The 23,976-nt window shown below is 39.5% G+C and overlaps 1 long non-coding RNA gene across 1 annotated transcript; it reads left to right on the top strand.

The window, feature by feature from the left end:
- Positions 1-3,311: 3,311 nt before the first annotated feature.
- Positions 3,312-3,930, top strand: LOC110863833. The gene is made up of 2 exons (XR_002549407.2): positions 3,312-3,462; positions 3,547-3,930. It is a non-coding gene; the product is annotated as an uncharacterized LOC110863833 (long non-coding RNA).
- Positions 3,931-23,976: the final 20,046 nt, after the last annotated feature.

Raw genomic sequence — 23,976 nt, forward strand, 5'->3', positions numbered from 1 at the left:
CAAGTGTGGACATATGGGGGAATGATTAAGTGTGGACGTGAATGATATCAATTAACAAGTGTGGACAGAATTGATTACCTAAGTGTGGACAGATGAAAAGGAACAAGTGCGGATAAGTGTGGAATAACACAAGTGTGGAATAACACAAGTGTGGATAAGTGTGGAATAACACAAGTGCGAATAAGTGTGGAATAACACAAGTGTGGCTAAGTGTGGAATAACATAAGTGTGGATAACAAGTGTGGATAAGTGTGGAATAACACAAGTGTGGATAAACAAATAAGACAACTACAAGTGCGGATGATGAATATCAATCACAACTGTGGATGACCAAATAATAACTACAAGTGCGGACCCAGAAGACTTATGTGCGCAGAAGTATTGATGTCAAAAGTTTGGACAAAAGAAATTCAAAAGTGTTGATGATGTTGTAGACTCACAGGTGCGCACAGACCCTTTTATAACAAGTGCGGACTAGTGAAAACCACAAGTGTGGAAAACTACTGACTCTGAATTTATTTCCCAAGTGTGATTGCACACAAGATCATTAATAACTTCAGTGAATTAGAAACCCAGAGAATTTGAAGAAATCTATAGATTTGACACAATCTGAGAAAAAAATTCAACAATCAAATCAAGCACAAATACTCACAACTAAACCCTAATCACCATCCATGATGAAAAATCAATAAACACATGAAGAATCCATGAAAATCGTGAGAAAAGTGTGAGAAAAAAAACCCTTGAAACTTGAAAACCCACTAGAATGAACAAAACCGAATGAAATCTAACCTCCAACATGAAGTCTACAGCGGTAAGAATACTCTGTATATAGAGCCTGCTCTGATACCACTTGTAAGGTCGTCTTCCTTCAACGAACACACGAATCGGACGGATCGAACACACACGCGATGTGCGGAAACCACCGCGTGCCTCGTACCGTAACGTAGAGCTCGTACAGAAGGTGTAGAAGATGAGATAACTGTCAATACACAGAGTATTCACAATCAACAATCATACAGATTGAATGAAGAACACACAAATCAAGGGTTTGTTTGCACAACAAGTTTTCTCCAAAAATTTTACTGTTTCATTGAATTCATTGGTCACCGATGGGTACAAGACACTTAGTATATATACACACCTAAGCCCAATGGCCACCAGCCCGCATTCTAACCCGGAGGTGGCGAGTTCGAGTCTTGCTCGTTCCCAATGCCCCTACGGTAGAGGATTTACCCCAGACTCAGGCTTGCTGGGTGGCGGTCTGCGAGATGGGATCACCTCGGCGGTTGGGAGGACTGTGGAATATCCCCCCCCCCCCCCCCAAAATAAGTATAGACCCCTTACTAAACCTACAAATGCCAATAGAATAGTTACTTTTATTATTTTTATCTTCTTTAATTTTCTCTATGATCTTCTAAATTTTTTATATGAACTTTTAATTTTTTAATTAGTTACAATTAACGACGTTAGTTAGTTTTTGAGTCGGGTGAGACCATCAGTGAGTCGTTAGGGCTAGCTCGTCAATTATTGTGTTAAATATTTTTTTTTAACTGAACGAAGCAACCTTAAAAATTATGCAAAAATGTAAAATTTTATGTAAAGTAAGATATCTAAATGTTTATCTACTTTTAGAAAGTGTGGAGGGTGAATTAAGAGGGGCTTGATGCCCATACCATGTTGGCTTGATAGGAGAAATATAGTGTTCTCAACGAGCGATAGCCACATAATAATTTATTCTAATTTTAATTTTAAACCAGCTAGAATGTTTATCTATTTTATGTTTTGAACAGTAAGATAATTACATATATTCATTACACACCTAGATGGTCAAAGAAAATTGCATGCAAATCGGTGTACACGTAGCATGTTGACAACTAAAATTGCATGCAAAGACGTAGCATGTTGACTACTCAATTGTTTATTTTTTATTTTTGATTTTTTTAGTTTGGTCGTTTGATTTTTTTAATTAAGGTTAAGATATGCTTTTGAATTTTCATCCTTTTTTGTTATTAGTGAAAAACTCTTATACTCAACACCAATATTCGTGAATGGTAGATTGTCAAAGTTTTCATTAAAAATTGTAAGATAATATAGAGTTCATAATATTATAAATAAGTTTAAAGAAAACAAATAAAGTTAAATTATAATGTACGTAATTTGAATGTTAGGTATTTTGATATATGATAATAAATGAGCCAAAGTCTTGATATATTTATAGTCTTAAAAACTTTGTATTTTTGACATTTTGATATCTTTATAAAGTCTTAAAAACTTTAGGTAATTTTGACATTATTAGAAATTAATACCCCTCAAATTTGAGGTTCTCTAGAAATCCCGATCAATCACGCATTCAAATTAAAAAATCTGTGTTGGAATGGCTATAACTATTTATCGGTAGGGAAGAGGTGTATGTATATGATGAACATTGTTAGTTTGTTTATAAATCTAGATGCAAAGAACTTGTTCGATCTTAAATTGACCACTACTTTTTTCATCAAGAACTTGGGAAAGCCTTTAACTTGTTCATGATCTATTACAACTGTTTACACTACAAAAATGTTGTTATAACTTGTTTATTCTTTAAAAGATAGCATATGATTTTGCTTTTATTGTGTGTTCTCCCTATCATAGTGTCGGGCTATTGTCAAAATACAACGATATACACAAAGGCATATGATGCATAAACGGAAGTTATTATGGAAAATCTAAGGTCTTCCTCTGTGAAATTTTGAGTATGTTGTATTTTTTACCCTGATCATTTTTCTACCAATGTTATTTGTTCCACGTTTTAGGAAAATTTACCCTAATAATCATATTGACATGATTTTTTACCGATATATAGACATGTAATTTAGCCTTCATCAAAGTAGTCAGTCTCGTTTCAACAGATATCAAAAGTTGTTGCATCAGCTTTATCAGCTTTGTATAAAGCTTTGTCGGCTGAAACGTCGTGTATTTAGTCTCCACTTTTGGTGAGATGGTTGAGATGAGTTGAGGTGACTAGATTTTGTCTCCACTTTTGGTGAGGTGGTTGAGATGAGTTGAGGTGACTAGATTTAGTCTACACTTTTTTTGAATCGGTTGAGATAGCTAAATGCCCACACTTTTTTGCGAGGTGGCGGAAATGGCGAAGCGTGCACTATTGGCGAAAGTGCCAGCTAAGACAATGCATTTGGAAGCTTAGCACCTGCTTTTGGGTGTCGGCTAGACTTAAAACCCACATTTTTAGAGTGTCTATTATGAAAATGTTGAAAGTCAACAAGAACAGCACACTATACAGCAAATTTGAGTTTTTCCACTAATGAAGGTTATCCGTTTGCCAACCCAAGTGGGAACATTTGAAAAAACACAACGCTGAAAGCACAAGACGTTACTCAATGTACAACCTATACTCTATATAACCCCATATGCTCCATGTTCTTAATGCACAATCAAGAATGTCATCATCAGGCTGTAAAGGTAATCTAATTGCTCTCTTCTAACTTCTTTAAGTTATTTTATATGATTTCATGAATAAAGTTTGTGGTTGGATGATTAATACAGGAAAGGATTCATGGCCCGAGCTTGTTGGGGCAAAAGGAGAAGCGGCAGCGACTACAATTGAGAAAGAGAATCCACTGGTTAATGCTATCGTGATATTGGAAGGAACTGCGACCACTAGGGACTTCAGGTGCGATCGTGTGTGGGTGTGGGTGAATCATAAGGGAGTGGTGACTCGAACGCCTATCATTACTTGACTGAGCTAAAGGCTAGCTAATAAAGCATGATCGTCATATCAAAACTTTATAAATAAATATATATGGCGTGTACCCCTTTTATATTTTATGACTACTGTTGTTCAAGCTTTGGTGTTGTTTCGTGGCTACGAAATGTATGATGTTCTGAATGGTTTAATAAGTAATGAAACAAGTTGAGAATTTATTTGTATTTCTATATATCTCAACTGAGATTTACATGTGTTTATATAGTCACAACATAATAACCTATGGAAGATCAAAGGATACTCTAACCGATGACATTATATATAATGGTAAAAGATCAAATACAAATAATCTTAACATACTAAACATACAAATTGAAGGAAAACTCAAAAAGACAAGGTGACATTTTTGTAATTACCACCAACTATCAAAGTTACTATACAAATGTGAACTCAACAAAAAATACCTAAAAAACACAATTTTTTTTAACATTTTTTATTAAAAAATCGCTATATTTTGTTAGCAAAAAAAAAAAAAAAATTTTTTTTTTGCTGCTACTAAAAGTAGCGATTTTTTAGTAAAAAATGTTAAACAAAATAATAATAATTTGTGTGTTTTTTTTTTTTTTTTTTTTTTTTTTTTTAGATTTTTTAGGTTTTTTGGGGGATTACCGTGACGTAGTTGGCAACAATATAGTCAAACCACACAATATATGAATGCACAGCAGAAGCATAAAGATAAATATAATCCAACCATTGATTGTAATATCGAATGTATCACAAATAGTTGAATGGTATCCACAGGAGGATCAAAATAATAAAAAGTATTGTTCAACAGACAAGGCATCAAAGCTTGCGAGACTTCTTAAGATGCTAAGGAGCTATAGCCAGCCGATTACGTTTAGTACCTGCAGTTAATCTTTTTGGGAAAATACGTCAGTTTACACTGGTAAATACATTCAACCGACACTTTTGTAAAATGTTTATTAAAAATTGATTTGAATGCACAAGGCACAAACTCTTTTATAACTTGGGAGAATTATTTAATATTATAATCTTGTGAACGAATTACATGTTCCTTTTGCGTTCGGTAGCCCGGATCTAGTCCGGGTTAAAGTTTAATAGACACACCACATTGCGTAAAACCGAGGTGGGTAACCCAACGGTTACGTCTTTTATTAATTATAGACATAATGCCAGGTGTACGCCTACACCCGGATGTCGAGGTCGTGGCCATTTCGTAAAATGATGCCAAGGATATCCGGGACATGGTCATTAACCCCCCAAAGGCTTTTAAGTAACAGGACTGTTTAAACGAGCCGATCAAATTATTCAATTAACCACCAAACGATGGAAGATTTGATGCTCGATCAAGCGGTATTTTATATATACCGTAACACAAGCCCGTATAACGGAAAATAAGTTAAAAGTATTTACCTTTGCAAGTACAGTCCTTAATTGATTAAATCACAGATATCTTTTACTGGGCTCCTATTCTGGAACGAAGGTTTTAAAATAACCTATTAGAATCCTAACGGGTCTTTTATATTAGCCGTAGCCTAGACCGGTCAGTTTCGAAGGATAGATACGGTTTAATCGCGTGAAAGGCGAAAACCGGGAATGGAATGTGATTCTGACCCAACAAGTTTGAAGGCTTGTTTTATATGGGTTTAATATTCACACTCTGGATTTTGGGGTCAAAATAATATGGTTTGACCCGTATCGGCTAATTTATGTAAACTAGTTACATAAGCCGAACCGTGCGCGCAATAGGCGCAACGGGTAACCGTAAGAGTCCTACGCTGTTTTCCTAAGTCAATATACTTTAACGAGGTTGTGGTATCAGTAGGATACCTTCCATAATGCCCGTAACGAGTTTTAGTTCATTATACGCCCCGTAGGGGTTTTCCGGTCATTTTAAGGACTTTTAAAGGGCTTTCTGAGTTCTACAGGAAATCTGAGTTTCCCGTTCAGTTTATAAAGTCCAAAATACTTTATTTATTATTTAAAATCAGTAGCAACTGGAATCGGGTCAAAAGACCTTGTAGAACTCAAGTTTTGGCCGAAAAGGGCATATTCGGTATTTACCGAACCGTAACCATAACCGCAGGTTATGAGCAGGTTAAAATTAATTAAAAATCTTTAAAAATCCCAAAATATTATTTTACAACAGTGAGTAAAAGGTCTGGTGTCGAAATCTTGGTTTAGGTAGGCGTTATGCTAATCGCGCCGTTTATTACAAAAGTTTCTTTTAATTGCGCTATTTAGCATAACTCCTATTCTGGACCTTGGATTGGCGTGAAACTTTAGGGACATGCTTAGAATTTAGTAAGCAAGGTTATGGTCCCTTCACGTGTCCGAAATACTCGTTTTATTTTGAAAAGGGCGTTACGGTCAACTTTTAAGCAATTAACGGAAATGCGTAAAAGACTCGGACAAACAACGAATCGGTCACAGAGGGTGATACCATCACGTGATCTGGTCCTAAGAGAGTCCTAAGGCATATCTACATTGCACTAAAACGGGTCAGAACTGAAGTCAAAGCAAAAGTCAAGTTTTGCGACATTCGGCTCCGAACCGGGTCAATATAGCAAATGGCCGGATCAAACAAGCTTAGACGTGTTAATACACTTATTATCATGTTTTATGAGTGTTCAAACAGGTTGCATACCATCTACATTACAGATTATATGAAAAATCGCAAAATAGCTTTCTGTTGTCTTTTTCTAAGCATGTTTAACTCGTTATTTGAACTAGTTAGAGTGGTGATCAGAGGGAACCCTTTTAGGGGTTTATTACCCACATAAATACCAACTTATAACTACTTTCAATTCGAGTATGACTGAGCCATTGTAGACTAATCTCGAAGTCAAACCGTAATTACGACGGTTTGATTTTTAGCTATATAACTAAGCAAAACTAAACCACAAAGGATTGAACGACTTACAGAGGTCTTATGCTTGCTTAGAGGACACTTGAGAGGAAATGTTGAGCTCCAGATGTGATCAATGAAATCAGGGAAGGTGTGAGTAACATGTTGTGCAATGAGGCCTTTATATAGTACTCTTAAGGCCCTAGATTATTGAGAAACATGTCTACCCATGCCCCTTGATCAGCAACATGTGTCCTCTAGTGCTAGAGAGTGATTAGGGGTCGCCCATACCTCTGGGAAACCCATACATTAATGTTCTAACGTTTTAAACAGCCAACAACCAACTTTCTGTCGCTGGACGGACCGTATGGTTTGGGCCTTGCGGTCCGTAAGCCTGTGGCGGAGACAAGCCAAATCTTTTACCCCCTTACGGTCCGTAAGGCAGGACCCTTGCGGTCCATAAGGGTTGTTTTTAAATCTTTTTTAAATCTTTTGTAATGATTAACGAAATCTTCGGTAATTAATAACCTGACCTTTCGGGTTTGAAGGGGTAACTTTGCGATTTGGCCCTCGGTTAATTACAATTAAGGGCCTCGTGCCTTTTACCCGTACTGTTAAGCCCCCCGGTTAGTTTAATTATTATCCGAAAAGCCTTAACTTTCATTGTTGACGCTTTTAACCCCTCTCGTACGAATTTGATCATAACTTTCTCGTTTTAAAACGGAACTTCGCGGAATTTATATAGTACATTCTAGTGAGCGTATTTTACTGTTACAAAGCCTCGGGTACGTCAAAGGGTCACTCAGAGGTATAATTAAACATGTTGACGCAGTTAACCCCTGCAGCTTGTAATCTCTCACTTTCTTCCGCGTTTCGCTTCCGTACGATCCATGATTTATTCGTTTGAAGGTACGAGCATCGTTTTAGGGTTACTATACAGTATACTTACCCTTGTTTGACATTTCTAACCCTCGAATTTACATACTTTCTAGGTTTGTCAACTTTAGTCCTTTATTTAATATTAAATGCCACGTGTAAACTCAAGACACGTGTCAATACATTATTGGACACAAAATTTCGAGGTGTTACATCCTCACCCCTTAAAATAAATCTCGACCCGAGATTTACTCAAACAAATAAGGGTATTTCTCTTTCATCGTGGATTCAACTTCCCACGTGAATTCGGGACCTCTCCTAGCATCCCATTTAACCTTAACTATCGGTACATGTTTCCTTCGAAGCTTCTTTACTTGTCGGTCTTCAATCGACAAAGGCTTCTCCACAAACTTCAAGCTCTCATCTATATGCACATCTGTGTGTGGGATCACCAATGATTCATCAGCGAAGCACTTCTTTAGATTGCAGATGTGGAACACATTGTGAATTCCATTGAGCTCTTCTGGTAAGTTCAATTTATAGGCAACTGACCCGACACGTTCGATAACCTCAAAAGGTCCTATGTATCTCGGGCTCAGTTTGCCCTTCTTACCGAAGCGCATCACCCCTTCTAGGGTGATACTTTTAGTAACACTTTTTCACCTACCTCGAAGTGAAAATCCTTACGTTTCGGATCAGCGTAACTTTTCTGCCTATCACGGGCAGCTTTGAGATGCTCTCGAATCTGGACAATCTTGTCCGTTGTTTCGAAGACTATCTCTGGTCCTGATAGTTGGACCTCTCCTACTTCCGCCCAACAAACAGGCTCAGCCTTTATGCTGGTATGGTAGCTATTGTTGTAGGAGAATTCGATTAGTGGTAGGTTCTTATCCCAACTACCACCCAAATCGATTGCACATGCCCGCAGCATGTCTTCTAACGTTTGAATAGTACGCTCACTCTGACCGTCTGTCTGTCTGAGGATGGTAAGCCGTACTAAAGTTCAAACGTGTGCCCAAAGATTGCTGGAAACTTTTCCAGAAATGAGACGTGTACCTAGTATCTCGATCGTAGATAATAGACACAGGTATGCCATGTAAGGCTACAATCTTATCAACATATAACTGGGCTAATGTGTCGGAGCTATAAGTCTCCTTGATGGGTAAGAAATGAGCTGACTTAGTCAGTCTATCGACTATAACCCATATCGTGTCATTTCCTTTCCTTGTTTTGGGTAACTTGGTGATAAAATCCATAGTTACACACTCCCACTTCCATTCAGGAAGTTCAGGCTGTTGTAGCAAGCCAGACGGCTTTTGATGCTCAGCCTTGACTTGCGCACAAGTTAAGCATTTGGCTACATAAGCGGCTACAGACTTTTTCAAGCCTATACACCAATAATTTGCCTTTAAATCCTGATACATTTTATCTGCTCCAGGATGGACAGAATATTTGGAACTATGGGCTTCCTAGAGGATAACATCTCGTAGTCCTCCATAAATAGGAACCTATATTCGTCCATTCAATCGCAAAATTCCATCCTTGCTAAGAGTTAACTGCTCCTCAGTTACTCCTAACTTTTCCTTAGGATAATTAGCTTCTAACACAGCTTCTCTCTGTGTAGCTAACACCCTTTCAATCAGATTATTCTTTACTTCAATGCTCTTAGCATTGATTCGGATGGGTTTCATCCTTTCTTTCCGGCTCAGGGCATCAGCGACTACATTCGCCTTGCCGGGATGGTATCTGATCTCACAATCATAATCATTTAAGGTCTCCATCCAACGGCGTTGCCTCATGTTTAGCTCCTTCTGATTGAACAGATGTTGAAGGCTCTTGTGATCTGAATAGACCACAAACTTGATTCCGTATAGATAATGCCTCCACAGTTTTAGTGCGAACACAACGGCACCCAACTCCAAGTCATGGGTGGTGTAATTCTTTTCGTGCACCTTTAACTGTCTCGAAGCATAGGCAATCACCTTGCCTTTCTGCATGAGCACACACCCCATGCCAGTGTGTGACGCGTCGCGGTAAACTACGAACTCTTCGGTACCTTCCGGTAGCGTCAACACAGGAGCGTTGCTCAGCCTTTGCTTCAAAATATCAAAGGATTCTTGCTGCTTAGGGCCCCAAACAAATTTTATCTTCTTCTTGGTTAGAGAAGTTAAGGGCGCAGCAATCCTTGAGAAATTTTCAATGAATCTTCTGTAGTATCCTGCTAACCCCAGGAAACTACGAATTTCGCTAGGCGTCTTTGGCTCTTGCCAATTCATGACCACCTCTACCTTAGCGGGGTCCACCTGGATACCACGCTCGCTTACGACATGTCCAAGAAATTGGACTTCTCGTAGCCAGAATTCGCATTTAGAGAATTTGGCATAGAGTTTCTCGCGATGCAGCAATCTGAGAATACATCGTAGGTGTTTCTCATGGTCAGCTTTGTTCTTTGAATAGATAAGAATGTCGTCGATGAATACGATGACGAATTTGTCTAAGTACGTCTTGCAGACGCGATTCATGAGATCCATGAACGCAGCCGGTGCATTTGTGAGCCCAAAAGGCATCACTAGGAACTCGTAGTGACCGTATCGAGTCCTAAATGCTGTTTTATGTACGTCTTCATCTCTGACCTTCAGCTGATGGTAGCCCGACCTCAAGTCGATCTTTGAGAAATAACTAGCCCCTTGCAACTGATCAAACAAATCGTCGATCCTTGGCATCGATTCTTTATCGTGACCTTATTAAGTTCACGATAATTGATGCACAGACGCATCGATCCGTCCTTCTTCTTAACAAACAGGACAGGTGCTCCCCAAGGAGATGAACTTGGTTTAATGAAACCTTTGGCCAGCAGTTCATCCAGCTGGGTCCTTAATTCCTTCATTTCAGTTGGTGCTAGCCTGTAGGGTGCTCTAGCAATGGGAGCTGCTCCAGGGATGATATCTATTCTGAATTCCACTTGCCTATCTGGTGGCAAACCAGGCAGATCTTCGGGGAAAACTTCTGGATACTCCGAAATGATTGGAATGTCTTCTATCTTTGGTTTGGGCTCTCTAATAATCACCTGTGCCATGTAGATGACACAACCTCTTTTTAAACATCTAGAAGCCTTGAGCATAGTTACGTTCTCGGGCAATCCATACTGCGTATCTCCTCGAATGGTGAGTGATTCACCAGTCGGGGTCTTTAGAACTATTTGTTTTCTGTTGCAGACGATCTAGGCCTGGTTGTGGGATAACCAGTCCATACCCAGAACGATGTCAAAACCAGCCAGATTAAAGGGAAGCAGAGATAGAGGAAAAGAATGGTTCTTAGTGGATATCATACATCCATCTAATATAGTGGAAACGGTTTCTACCGTGCCGTCTGCTAGCTCTACCTCGTATTCACAGTTAAGGTTTTGACAGGCATGTTCAGCAATTTGCAAAATTTTTGGTCTACGAAGGATTTATCAGCGCCTGAATCGAAAAGTACTCTTGCAAAGATATTATTCACGAGAAAAGTACCTGTGATTACGTTGTCGTCTTGCAAAGCTTCCTTCACATCCATCTTGAAGACTCTAGCATTGTTCTTCTTGGTTTCTTTAGTCTTCTTGGCGAGCTTGGGGCAGTTGCTTTTAATGTGCCCCTTCTCATTGCAGTTATAGCAGGTCGCATCTTTAATATTCTTGCAGTCCACAGTCTTGTGGTCCTTGGACTTGCACAGTCCACAAGTATGCGACCTCGACTGGGACTGTGAGTTCGACCCAAGCCTACATTTCCCAAAGTGGAATTTCTGGCAGTTTTTGCACTTGGGCTTCTCTCCGGATTGTTGCCCATCTTTCCTCGACTCTATCCCTCTCTTGCCATCACCGTTCCCACGGTGTTTCTTACCCGACCTTCGTGAGGTATCGTCCTCACGCTTCCTCTTCTCGGCCTCTTTGTTCCTCAGCGATCTCAGTCGGACCGCGTCCAATGTGAGGGACAAAGAGAGGTCGGTTACAGACCTGAAGGTCGTTGGCCGAGAGGCCTTCACACTTGCCTTTATTGCGGGTTCCAACCCCTCGATAAAACAAGCGATTCTCCTTGGCTCCGGGGTCACCAGATATGGAACCAATCGAGACATCGTGTTGAAGCTCGTTAAGTAGGCTTGGCAGTCCAGGTTTTTCATCACCAATACAAAATCGGACTCTATCTTTTCCACCTCATGCTGGGGGCAGTAATTTTCTTTGATGAGAGTAATGAATTCCTCCCATGTCATGCTGTATAGCACAGTCTTTCCCGAGGCCTGAACCAGCGCCCTCCACCAAGCCAGGGCCTCGCCCTTAAATGATTGCGACACAAACTTTACCACATCCCTTTCCGCACAGCCACTGATGTCCACCACGGTGTCCATCTCATCCAGCCACGTCATACAATCGACGGCACCTTTCTCCCCCGTGAAGTCTCGGGGTTTACAAGACACAAAGTACTTGTAGGTGCAGCCCCTGGCACGGGACGCATCAGTATACTCCCTTTCACGACGAACACTGTTTTCATTGGACGAGTGATTATTGTCGTCCTTCTTGGGCTTTGACAGGGGTTTGCTGTGGGATTTTGAGTGTGTTTTCGGCTTGGAAGGTGGTTTGGAAACGGTTCTGCTTCGAGATTCAGTATATTGTCGATCTAGAGCTGCCTGAACAGCGTTGTCGACGAGAGCTTTTAATTGAGCGCCCGTTAAATGTACTTGGGCATTATCATACTCATCTTCACTCGTATGACTATTTTCTCCATTAGGATTCGCCATAGTAGCTTGTATCTGCTGCAGAAGATAATGAAAATTCTATTTAGGAGTTTATTATTGAATTGTCTTTTATGGCAATTCATTAACCATGGTAACAGAGACCATATCTGGTTAATTTGTCACTCACTTTTACTTAGGATTTGAACATACTTATCCTAATTACAATTAACATTGCTAGTGGCATAAAAGCCTAGTCACGAGGACGTTATATAATATTAGCCGAGATTACAGAGAATCAAGGTATGAGGTTTGAACCGTAGTTCTTTTACCCCTTCTGACAGTGAGTCATAGACCACCACTGTCTTTTGTCTTATATGACAATAATTATGGCCCATAGGCACTACATCTCTAATGGATGTTTAATAAGGTTGGCCCGTAGGCACTACATCGCTAATGGATGTTTAACAAGTGATCACCTTTATTGGTGATTTAACCCATGATTTACAAATCATTAATTTGGGCATTGGAATCCTTTAAAGGATTCTTGTATATGAGAATGACGCGTGCGATTTTAACGAACCACATCTGCCATGAACGTTAACATGATTACAGAGGTTAACAGAGAAGCTGAATCTTTTAATCAGGTCTTACCATTTTGGCCGGATCTTATAAAGACACCTGGCTAGGTTTCACTCTTAAGATTCTTTACTTAGGCAGATTTAATTTCAATAGGAATGATTTTGATTTATTTCATATATATAGTAATAACAAAAATGAAATTCATAACATAACATTCCATAATTTCGAATACGATTACACGCTGCCCTAAACGGGACTTTTAAACAAGTACATACCTACATAGAGGTTAATAAAGAGACAAGTCCACGCAGGGACTAATACAAGATAGATGTCCGCGCAGGGACTAAAAGGTAAGTCCACGTAGGGACTGAAATACGATAAACATCCACGCAGGGACTTATTCAAAATAGACATTACATTAGAACATATATAAGGACTAATGGTCACGTTACTTCTTCTTGCCTTTCAACAGGTTCGCTAGACCCTTAAGGAATCACCTGTTGTTCTTTCGTTCTTCCTCGAAATCCCGTTCCACACGAGTTAAGCGGTGGAGGATTTCTTCTTGTTCGGGCGGAGAAAAACGTGGTTGTGGCGCCGATTGCGGAACTGGAGGTCTAGGAGGTGCTGGATACCCATGAGCTGAGTAGTCCGGTATCCCAATGTTTCCAAAAGCTCCGTCAGGATAGCGGGCATTATACCTAGCCGCTACCACATATGGGTCGCGCTCATAGTTGTAATTGTAATGTGCGTGCGACGACGGTTCGAACGGGTTGTATGCCGTTGGACCCGTGTACGCAGGTATTGGGTGGTCATACCCAAATGGTGGCGAAGATGGTGCAACTGGTGCGGAGTTCGCCTCCTGTACTGGACTTGAAGGTCCTTCTTCTTGTAGTGGCGGGTAGTGGCTACTACTAGAGTGTCGAGGGGTGCTGAAGTGGAATTCCCCTCCTTGGGTGGACATACGAGCACCCGATCTTCTAAGCCTTGGCGGATCAGGCATTACTGGTTGAACCGGTGGTGGTGGTGGTGGCGTAACTGCCATGAAACGTGGTTCCTCGGAGGGATCTTGTTGTTGTTGCTGCTCGTGTTGCGATGTTTGATGGGAGGGTGTGAAGTACCACTCATGTTGGTTGAACAGCGCTTGAAAGCTATCTGGCCCTTGGTAAGGTGTGCCATGAAAAGAAGATCCATCTGAGATCTTGATAGGATGTGTGGGCGTACCACGAGCAGGTTCGATTGGATCAGTGTCCTCATCCATATGGTCTTCTGAGAAGTGATTCTGTGGTCCTAACGGAACAAAGCCTGCAGGTTCCTGAATGTAATCTGCTGGGTTAAACTGGCCTCTGAAGTAAGGAGTGGGATCATCAAAAGCACGGTGCGATACCGAACGCTGTAGAGGTATGTAGGAGGGTTGAGGGTTGTTGGGATCATTTTCGGAATCTGGCCCGAACGAGTGACGGTACGATGGCGTCGAGCTGTGCGAGGTGGAATGCCTCGCAGGTTCGAAAAGGTTTCTCCGTCTTTGCGGTTCTTCACTCCTTGTGGTCGAAGGAGCTCGCGTATTTGAAGGTCCAGCTTCGTGATCGTGGTGAGTAACGATCTCTCCTCTGCCTCTTCTTCCCCTTCCTCTTCCTCGGAAAATTACAGGTGCCATATTTCCTGCTTTTAAAACTTTAAATAACAATAATAAAAGAAAAAGACAAACTTGGAATAACAATTCGAATTTGTCCTATGTTCTTGTCTAGACTCAAGTATGTGCAATTGTGTCACTGAGATTAAACACATTAGGATAGTGCTTAATTCACTCAATGTTGGCTCTGATACCAACCTGTCACACCCCGATTTCCACGTGTATCACCGGTGGGCCCGGTGGGGGATTACCGTGACGTAGTTGGCAACAATATAGTCAAACCACACAATATATGAATGCACAGCGGAAGCATAAAGATAAATATAATCCAACCATTGATTGTAATATCGAATGTATCACAAATAGTTGAATGGTATCCACAGGAGGATCAAAATAATAAAAAGTATTGTTCAACAGACAAGGCATCAACGCTTGCGAGACTTCTTAAGATGCTAAGGAGCTATAGCCAGCCGATTACGTTTAGTACCTGCAGTTAATCTTTTTGGGAAAATACGTCAGTTTACACTGGTAAATACTTTCAACCGACACTTTTGTAAAATGTTTGTTAAAAATTGATTTGAATGCACAAGGCACAAACTCTTTTATAACTTGGGAGAATTATTTAATATTATAATCTTGTGAACGAATTACATGTTCCTTTTGCGTTCGGTAGCCCGGATCTAGTCCGGGTTAAAGTTTAATAGACACACCACATTGCGTAAAACCGAGGTGGGTAACCCAACGGTTACGTCTTTTATTAATTATAGACATAATGACGGGTGTACGCCTACACCCGGATGTCGAGGTCGTGGCCATTTCGTAAAATGATGTCAAGGATATCTGGGACAGGGTCATTAACCCCCCAAAGGCTTTTAAGTAACAGGACTGTTTAAACGAGCCGATCAAATTATTCAATTAACCACCAAACGATGGAAGATTTCATGCTCGATCAAGCGGTATTTTATATATACCGTAACCCAAGCCCGTATAACGGAAAATAAGTTAAAAGTATTTACCTTTGCAAGTACAGTCCTTAATTGATTAAATCACAGATATCTTTTACTGGGCTCCTATTCTGGAACGAAGGTTTTAAAATAACCTATTAGAATCCTAACGGGTCTTTTATATTAGTCGTAGCCTAGACCGGTCAGTTTCGAAGGATAGATACGGTTTAATCGCGTGAAAGGCGAAAACCGGGAATGGAATGTGATTCTGACCCAACAAGTTTGAAGGCTTGTTTTATATGGGTTTAATATTCACACTCTGGATTTTGGGGTCAAAATAATATGGTTTGACCCGTATCGGCTAATTTATGTAAACTAGTAACAAAAGCCGAACCGTGCGCGTAATAGGCGCAACGGGTAACCGTAAGAGTCCTACGCTGTTTTCCTAAGTCAATATACTTTAAAGAGGTTGTGGTATCAGTAGGATACCTTCCATAATGCCCGTAACGAGTTTTAGTTCATTATACGCCCCGTAGGGGTTTTCCGGTCATTTTAAGGACTTTTAAAGGGCTTTATGAGTTCTACAGGAAATCTGAGTTTCCCGTTCAGTTTATAAAGTCCAAAATACTTTATTTATTATTTAAAATCAGTAGCAACTGGAATCGGGTCAAAAGACCTTGTAGAACTCAAGTTTTGGCCGAAAAGGGCATATTCGGTATTTACCGAACCGTAGCCATAACCGCAGGTTATGAGCAGGTTAAAATTAATTAAAAATTTTTAAAAATCCCAAAATATTATTTTACAACAGTGAGTAAAAGGTCTGGTGTCGAAATCTTGGTTTAGGTAGGCGTTATGCTAATCGCGCCGTTTATTACAAAAGTTTCTTTTAATTGCGCTATTTAGCATAACTCCTATTCTCGACCTCGGATTGGCGTGAAACTTTAGGGACATGCTTAGAATTTAGTAAGCAAGGTTATGGTCCCTTCACGTGTCCGAAATACTCGTTTTATTTTGAAAAGGGCGTTACGGTCAACTTTTAAGCAATTAACGGAAATGCGTAAAAGACTCGGACAAACAACGAATCGGTCACAGAGGGTGATACCATCACGTGATCTGGTCCTAAGAGAGTCCTAAGGCATATCTACATTGCACTAAAACGGGTCAGAACTGAAGTCAAAGCAAAAGTCAAGTTTTGCGACATTCGGCTCCGAACCGGGTCAATATAGCAAATGGCCGGATCAAACAAGCTTAGACGTGTTAATACACTTATTATCATGTTTTATGAGTGTTCAAACAGGTTGCATACCATCTACATTACAGATTATATGAAAAATCACAAAATAGCTTTCTGTTGTCTTTTTCTAAGCATGTTTGACTCGTTATTTGAACTAGTTAGAGTGGTGATCAGAGGGAACCCTTTTAGGGGTTTATTACCCACATAAATACCAACTTATAACTACTTTCAATTCTAGATATGACTGAGCCATTGTAGACTAATCTCGAAGTCAAACCGTAATTACGACGGTTTGATTTTTAGCTATATAACTAAGCAAAACTAAACCACAAAGGATTGAACGACTTACAGAGGTCTTATGCTTGCTTAGAGGACACTTGAGAGGAAATGTTGAGCTCCAGATGTGATCAATGAAGGCAGGGAAGGTGTGAGTAACATGTTGTGCAATGAGGCCTTTATATAGTATTCTTAAGGCCCTAGATTATTGACAAACATGTCTACCCATGCCCCTTGATCAGCAACATGTGTCCTCTAGTGCTAGAGAGTGATTAGGGGTCGCCCATACCTCTGGGAAACCCATACATTAATGTTCTAACGTTTTAAACAGCCAGCAGCCAACCTTCTGTCGCTGGGCATCGCTTACGGACCGTATGGTTTGGGCCTTGCGGTCCGTAAGCCTGTGGCGGAGACAAGCCAAATCTTTTACCCCCTTACGGTCCGTAAGGCAGGACCCTTGCGGTCCGTAAGGGTTGTTTTTAAATCTTTTTTTAAATCTTTTGTAATGATTAACGAAATCTTCGGTAATTAATAACCTGACCTTTCGGGTTTGAAGGGGTAACTTTGCGATTTGGCCCTTGGTTAATTACAATTAAGGGCCTCGTGCCTTTTACCCATACTGTTAAGCCCCCCGGTTAGTTTAATTATTATCCGAAAAGCCTTAACTTTCATTGTTGACGCTTTTAACCCCTCTCGTACGAATTTGATCATAACTTTCTCGTTTTAAAACGGAACTTTGCGGAATTTATATAGTACATTCTAGTGAGCGTATTTTACTGTTACAAAGCCTCGGGTACTTCAAAGGGTCACTCAGAGGTATAATTAAACATGTTGACGCAGTTAACCCCTGCAGCTTGTAATCTCTCACTTTCTTCCGTGTTTCGCTTCCGTACGATCCATGATTTATTCGTTTGAAGGTACGAGCATCGTTTTAGGGTTACTATACAGTATACTTACCCTTGTTTGACATTTATGACCCTCGAATTTACATACTTTCTAGGTTTGTCAACTTTAGTCCTTTATTTAATATTAAATGCCACGTGTAAACTCAAGACACGTGTCAATACATTATTGGACACAAAATTTCGAGGTGTTATAGGGGGGGGGGTTAGGTTTTTTTAGGTATATTTGTAGAGTAACTTTGATAGTTATTGACAAGTACAAAAATGCCACCTTGTCTTTTTGAGTTTTCCTTCAATTTGTACGTTTAGTATGTTAAGATTATTTGTACAAGAACTTTACCCTATATATAATAACAAAAAGTAACTTCGGTCACCATCATCTAATGAACCGACATGCCTACAGAGGACACACCGTTCAATTAATCATCCGTTGCATCAATAAAACAGTATTTAGAACTAACATCGGCCGCTACCGGTTTATGAACCGACATACCTACTACACGCCCACATAATATAAAGCGTTGGGTTGGTATTCATGCATCATAGTTGTACACGCGACGCCGGTTCGAGTGTCATTCACACCATTTCTTTTCTTATTTTAATTATCCCTTCTTTTTGTTTATTGTCACCCTATCTTTACAGTAACCGCCAATTTCAGGTTTTACCGTTTAATGTTTTTGCTTTTGATTAATTCGGTTCCTTTATATTATTCGGTTCTTTGTTTGTGAAGTATGAACAACATAAACATTTACATGTTGATAAGTCGTATGTGGATTTTTGCCCACCGCCTACCGCCTGCTACGGCGGTGGGAAGAGGAATGCATGCTCTCTCTTTTGTTGTGCCTTTCTTTATGCTTAGTACGGCAGAGATGACGATGTTGAGTTACTTGATCGGATGCGAAGACTATCAGAGAGAGGTTTCCTTATGGTACTGCATTTGGGTTTATGTTTTTGTTTAATCACGCCTGAAAACTAAAACGACAAACCAGAGAGAGAAAGAATTGTTTCTGGTACGACGACGTTCGCCGCCGTAGAGGGTCACAAGTCACGTGTAAATAGACGTGTCGGCTTTGTACAAGATTTGTCGGTAAATAATGCATTTTAATAGGGCTACGTATGGGGGTTGGTGGGTGGCGAATGTGGGGGGTGGTGATTAGTTTGGTGAGGAGGGGTCAGTGTATCAGAGATGTAGAGGGCAGCGACTACCTTGCCAGAGGAAGATAAGGGTTTTGTGATTTGGGTATTTATTTGTCAAACTCTGAACGGTTTCGACTGCGGTTTTTGGTTGCGGCGGCGACTGTTGGGGTGTGATTTCCTCCGGTGGGGTTGTGATGGGATCGACTAAAGGGGTTGAGGAGAGTTGTCGGATTTTTTAAAGGATTTTGATAAAAGCAAAACTATATGACAATACTTTGTTTAGAAGAATTTGGTGATTTCACATAGGTATAACTCTTAATTAAAAACTAGTTTTTTAGCCCCGCGCATTGCAGCGAAAATATAATTAGCATTACAATACTAACATTTGATATATAAACCAAAAGAGATAATGTAAAACTATAACATTCAAACGTAACTGTTGTACGTGCAAAAGCCGGTCAGTTTAAAAATGATGTTATAAAAGTTAATGTGACAACGTAGAACAAATAAATAACATGCATATTATTAGTAGAGTTAAAGAAAAAAACAAAGGAATTTAAAAACTCTAGTATTAGAAAATAAAAAGACCGCCGTGTGACAGCATACAATTAAAAGTTAAAGTACTAAACATATTATTAATAAAGTTTAGAATCTAATATTGTGTTAATTAAACTTTATTAAAGTTAAAGTAGTAAACATGTATGTTAGTAAAATTAAAAAGAAAAAAACAAAGGAATTTAAAAACTCTAGTATTAGAAAATAAAAAGACCGCCGTGTGACAGCATACAATTTTCGAATAGTGCCATTTTGCGAGTACAGGCATGTTTCTATTAATATAAAAGAATATTATTTCGAAATTTAGAAATTGACCGTAAGGCATTGTGTATTTGTGTGACATGCACGTCAGCACGTGAGTATAAATTCACTTTCTACCCTTTAACTTTTACATAAATATGCAACACTACCCAAATTATCCATGCTTCAATCACTTGTTAAGAAAGCTAAAAACACTTGCACATAATTGAATAGTAAAAATAACTCACAAAAGAATATTGTAAATTAATAGTGGGAAAATATTCAGATGCATAAATCCTAAAAAGAAGCCATAATAAAATAACTTTTATAAATTTAAATATCATTTTTAAAGAAATATGGTGCTAGAGTTTCAGATTTACTTGACAACGATTTTTTTTTTTATAAATCTTTGGTGATTTCACCGATAACACATATAGTATAAGAATTTAACAAAGGTTTACCTTGCTAACGGTATATTTCACACCAAATAAATCAACCGGAATAGTGAATCTATTTTTAACTGCAATAAAATAGAATGCAAACCGTACATTTTGGGTTGTTTTATTTGTAGTATGATAGAGCGTTAGTATCATAGCAAACCAAATCAGTGTCAACCATATTCCCTTTGTGCAATGAACCAGTTGCAACAGGTGGTAATATTTTTTCAACTTTCATCCATTTATCAAAATTACTATTCTTCTGTTTTTTTTTTTTTTTTTTTTTTTTACTTTTAGGCTCAATCTATTTGGACACCCTTCCTGCTTATTTGGACACTTTTTGTGCCCTAGACGCCTCGTATAGGGCTATACGAGACGTCTAAGCACTGAATTCAAGGGGGTCTCAGAGGGTGTCAGGCACAAAGTTTAAGAAACCCTATACGAAGAGTACAATCCTATACGAGGCGTCTTAGGCTTGGGTTTTTTTTGGCTGAAATAAGGGGTGTTTTGGTGGGTTTTGGTATGGCTTATTTCATAGTTTTTGAAGATGTGTTTTTTGGTTGAATTTTTTTTTGGTTTTAAAAAAAGTTTTGTTTTTTTTTTTTGTTTTTTACACTATAAAAAGTTATTGTTTTTTAAAAATCAACTATTTTAAAAATCAGCTCTTTAAATATATTATATCTATTAAATATTATAATGTTTTTAACATTTAACTTTTTTAAATATTATTCTTCCGATTAAAAATTTATCTCGTTCAAATATTGTTCCCGTATTATATTAAGGGGATATATTGTTTCCATATTATATTCAAAACATATTTTGTTTCCGTATTATCTCAATTTAAGACAACAATCATTAAGTAACCGAATAACTGAAAACAAACATAAATATGACATATATAAGATAACTTTGTACATCGACAACAAAAATATATAAGATAAGTTTGTACATCCATAATAAAAATAAAAACAACAACAGGTCTATGCATCCAAATCCAAATCCGAATCCTGATGCTGCTGCTGCGGCTGCTACTGCTGATGTGGTGCTCGAGCCGGTGGAAGCGGTATCAGGGGTAATCCCTCTCTCTCTCGGCTATCCTGCTCGGCCCGTACCAGCCAACCTACCAAATCGTTGAGCCTGTCAAGCTCGGCTCGTACATCCGGATGTAGCCCAGCTCCTCCTGGGGCATGACCTGGAATAACGTGACGTGGAAACTGAGGCGCCCCGTGAGGTGGCGGTGGCTGTGGCACCGCTGCACCGTCTACATCCTCCGGAGGGTCCTCCAAGGGCACTTCATCAGCGCGATCTTCCGGAGGATAGACGGGCACGAACTGTCCTTCTGGTAGGGGCTCCTCTCTCCATATGCCCCCGTCGCGGTTTTTAAACCGCGGGCTAATGGAGAACCTCTTGAGCAGCTTCATCCCCCACAGCGACTAAAAACCCATCCGCGTCGGCATGACTGGTGCAGTACGAGGCCCAATGAACGGGCAATGACGGTCACGTACGCCCCGCCATACAAAAATCCACGCTCCTGCCGGTGATGTGCGGAGGCGTAGTACTGGGCTAGACCGTGAGCTAGTGCACACGGCCTCCTGTACAACAAACAATAAAAGAAAAAAAAGATCTGTGGTCGTACACCACTCACGGCTGTAGCCGCGCGCTGCAATAGAATTAGCAAGCATATGGTGCATATACCTGCAGATAGTGTTAGCGAAATACAGAAACAGAGATTAATAAACAATACACATAATCACAATAATTGCCGTAATAAACGTACGTACCTGTACATTGGGTCTCTAATAAACGACACCCTCCCCTTCGACTTTTCGTGCTCCCATTGATCTGCCCCCGCAATCAACTGCCAAAACACTAAAAGAGTGGGTCTGTCAACCACCACTAGCCGCGCTGTGTAAATCTCAGTCTCGATCTCCCCCTGCATGTATCAACCCCTATGGTAATATTTTTTCAAACCCTTTAGTATTTATCTTTTAGTTTTCGTGCCAACATTTTTTCATTTTCAACTTTGCTCTTATGTATTTTTTTAACGAATTTGTCGTTTTATGTTTCAGTCTAAAACTTGCGTGTAAATACACTGCAACGTTATCGTTTTACATAAGTATTAAAAATTAGTAAGTTCTAATTTGACGTATGATTTCAAACTTTATAAAAAACAGTATTTTAATTTTGAAGTAAATACTTCTATAATCTTTGAACAATAATAATATAGAATGGTGTGTTTAAAGGGCTATAAAAAGTAAGAATATATATAATAGTTGATGGTAGGAAAAATAGGATGATACAAAAAGCACAAACACCCTTTTGGCGATTCGTAACCCCCGACTCTTTGTCTCTAACGATTCATTACCCCGTTTACATTTAAGAAAGCAAAAATAATTGTGCGGTGGGTGGGTGAAGTTTGCGACATTTTTGGATGAGAAAAAAAAACATCTGATTGTATATTGCGGCGGGTGAAGTTTGTGATGGTTTAGAAACAAATAAGAGCAACAATTTATTTGTGACATTCATTAGCAAGGAGAACTATGTGCCTCTTTAAAAAGAACAACCAAAAACGCAAATCAATCCTAATTAACTTAACAAATGCTTGGCTAAGATATAGCATAGACACATCTTAGTTGTTGGGTTTTCTTTATCATTTGATGATGTGTAATAACGTCCCGCTGCAATGCGCGGGTATGCGTCAACTCGTTTAGTACATTTTATAACTAATTAAATGTTGAGTTAAGAATGAGAAGATGATGAGCCTTGGAGATAATTGTTGCAGTTAATTTATTGCCTAACATGCCCCCGCAAGCTAAACGATCGGTTGAACCTGAAGCTTGGACTCTATGTCTTGAAACTTAGATATAGTCAAATCTTTAGTGAGAACATCGAGAAGCTGATCTATGGTCGGAACATAGCAAACTTGAAGAGTACGAGCAAGAACCATGTCACGAATAAAGTGAAGATCAACTTCTATATGTTAAGTGCGTTGATGAAGAAAAGGATTTGCAGCAAGATATGTGGCTCCGGGATTATCGCACCAAATAGTGGGAGAAGAAGCAGATGAAATCTGAAGTTCAGATAGTAAAGACTTTACCCAACATACCTCAGCAGCGGTGTGAGCAAGAGCACGATATTCTGCTTCTGTACTAGATCGAGCCACAGTTTGTTGCTTTTTGGAACTCCAACTGATGAGATTAGCACCTAGGAAGACACAGTAACCTGTGGTGGATCGACGATAATCAGGACATCAAGCCCAATCCGCGTCAGCATAAGCATGAATAGAAGAATCTGAAGACCGATTTATAGTGAGCCCATGAGTAGAAGTTCCTTTGAGATACCGAAGAATGCGTTTGACTGCTTTCCAATGTTGATCAATGGGTTGTTGGAGAAACTGGGAAACCTTACCGACAGCATAGGCAATTTCAGGACGAGTCATCACAAGATATTGGAGAGCCCCCACAGTAGTATGATATAACTAGGGATCTTCTAAAGGAATCCCCGAATGCCGAGATAGTTGACGACCAGAATGACGACCAGAACTTACTGGTGTGGGCAATGACTTGCATTGGCTAAGACCAGTTCATTGAAGAAGATTTTGAAGATATCTGTTTTGTGAAAGATGTAGTGTTGAATCGGAAAACGTGGCTTGAATTCCCAAGAAGTAGTTTAATCGACCAATATATTTCAACGCAAATTGAGAGTGAAGACGGCCAATCAGTTGTTCAACAAATCTGGTTTGGTTTCCTGTGACAATAATATCATCTACATACACTAAAACATAACAGAGTGTAGAGTTATGGTTATAAACAAATAATGATGTGTCAGATAAGCATTGTTTGAAACCAAAGGTTTGAAGGGTGGACGATAATTTGGAAAACCAGGCA

This window comes from Helianthus annuus, chromosome 1 (assembly GCF_002127325.2).
Source record: "Helianthus annuus cultivar XRQ/B chromosome 1, HanXRQr2.0-SUNRISE, whole genome shotgun sequence".
Lineage (NCBI taxonomy): Eukaryota > Viridiplantae > Streptophyta > Magnoliopsida > Asterales > Asteraceae > Helianthus > Helianthus annuus.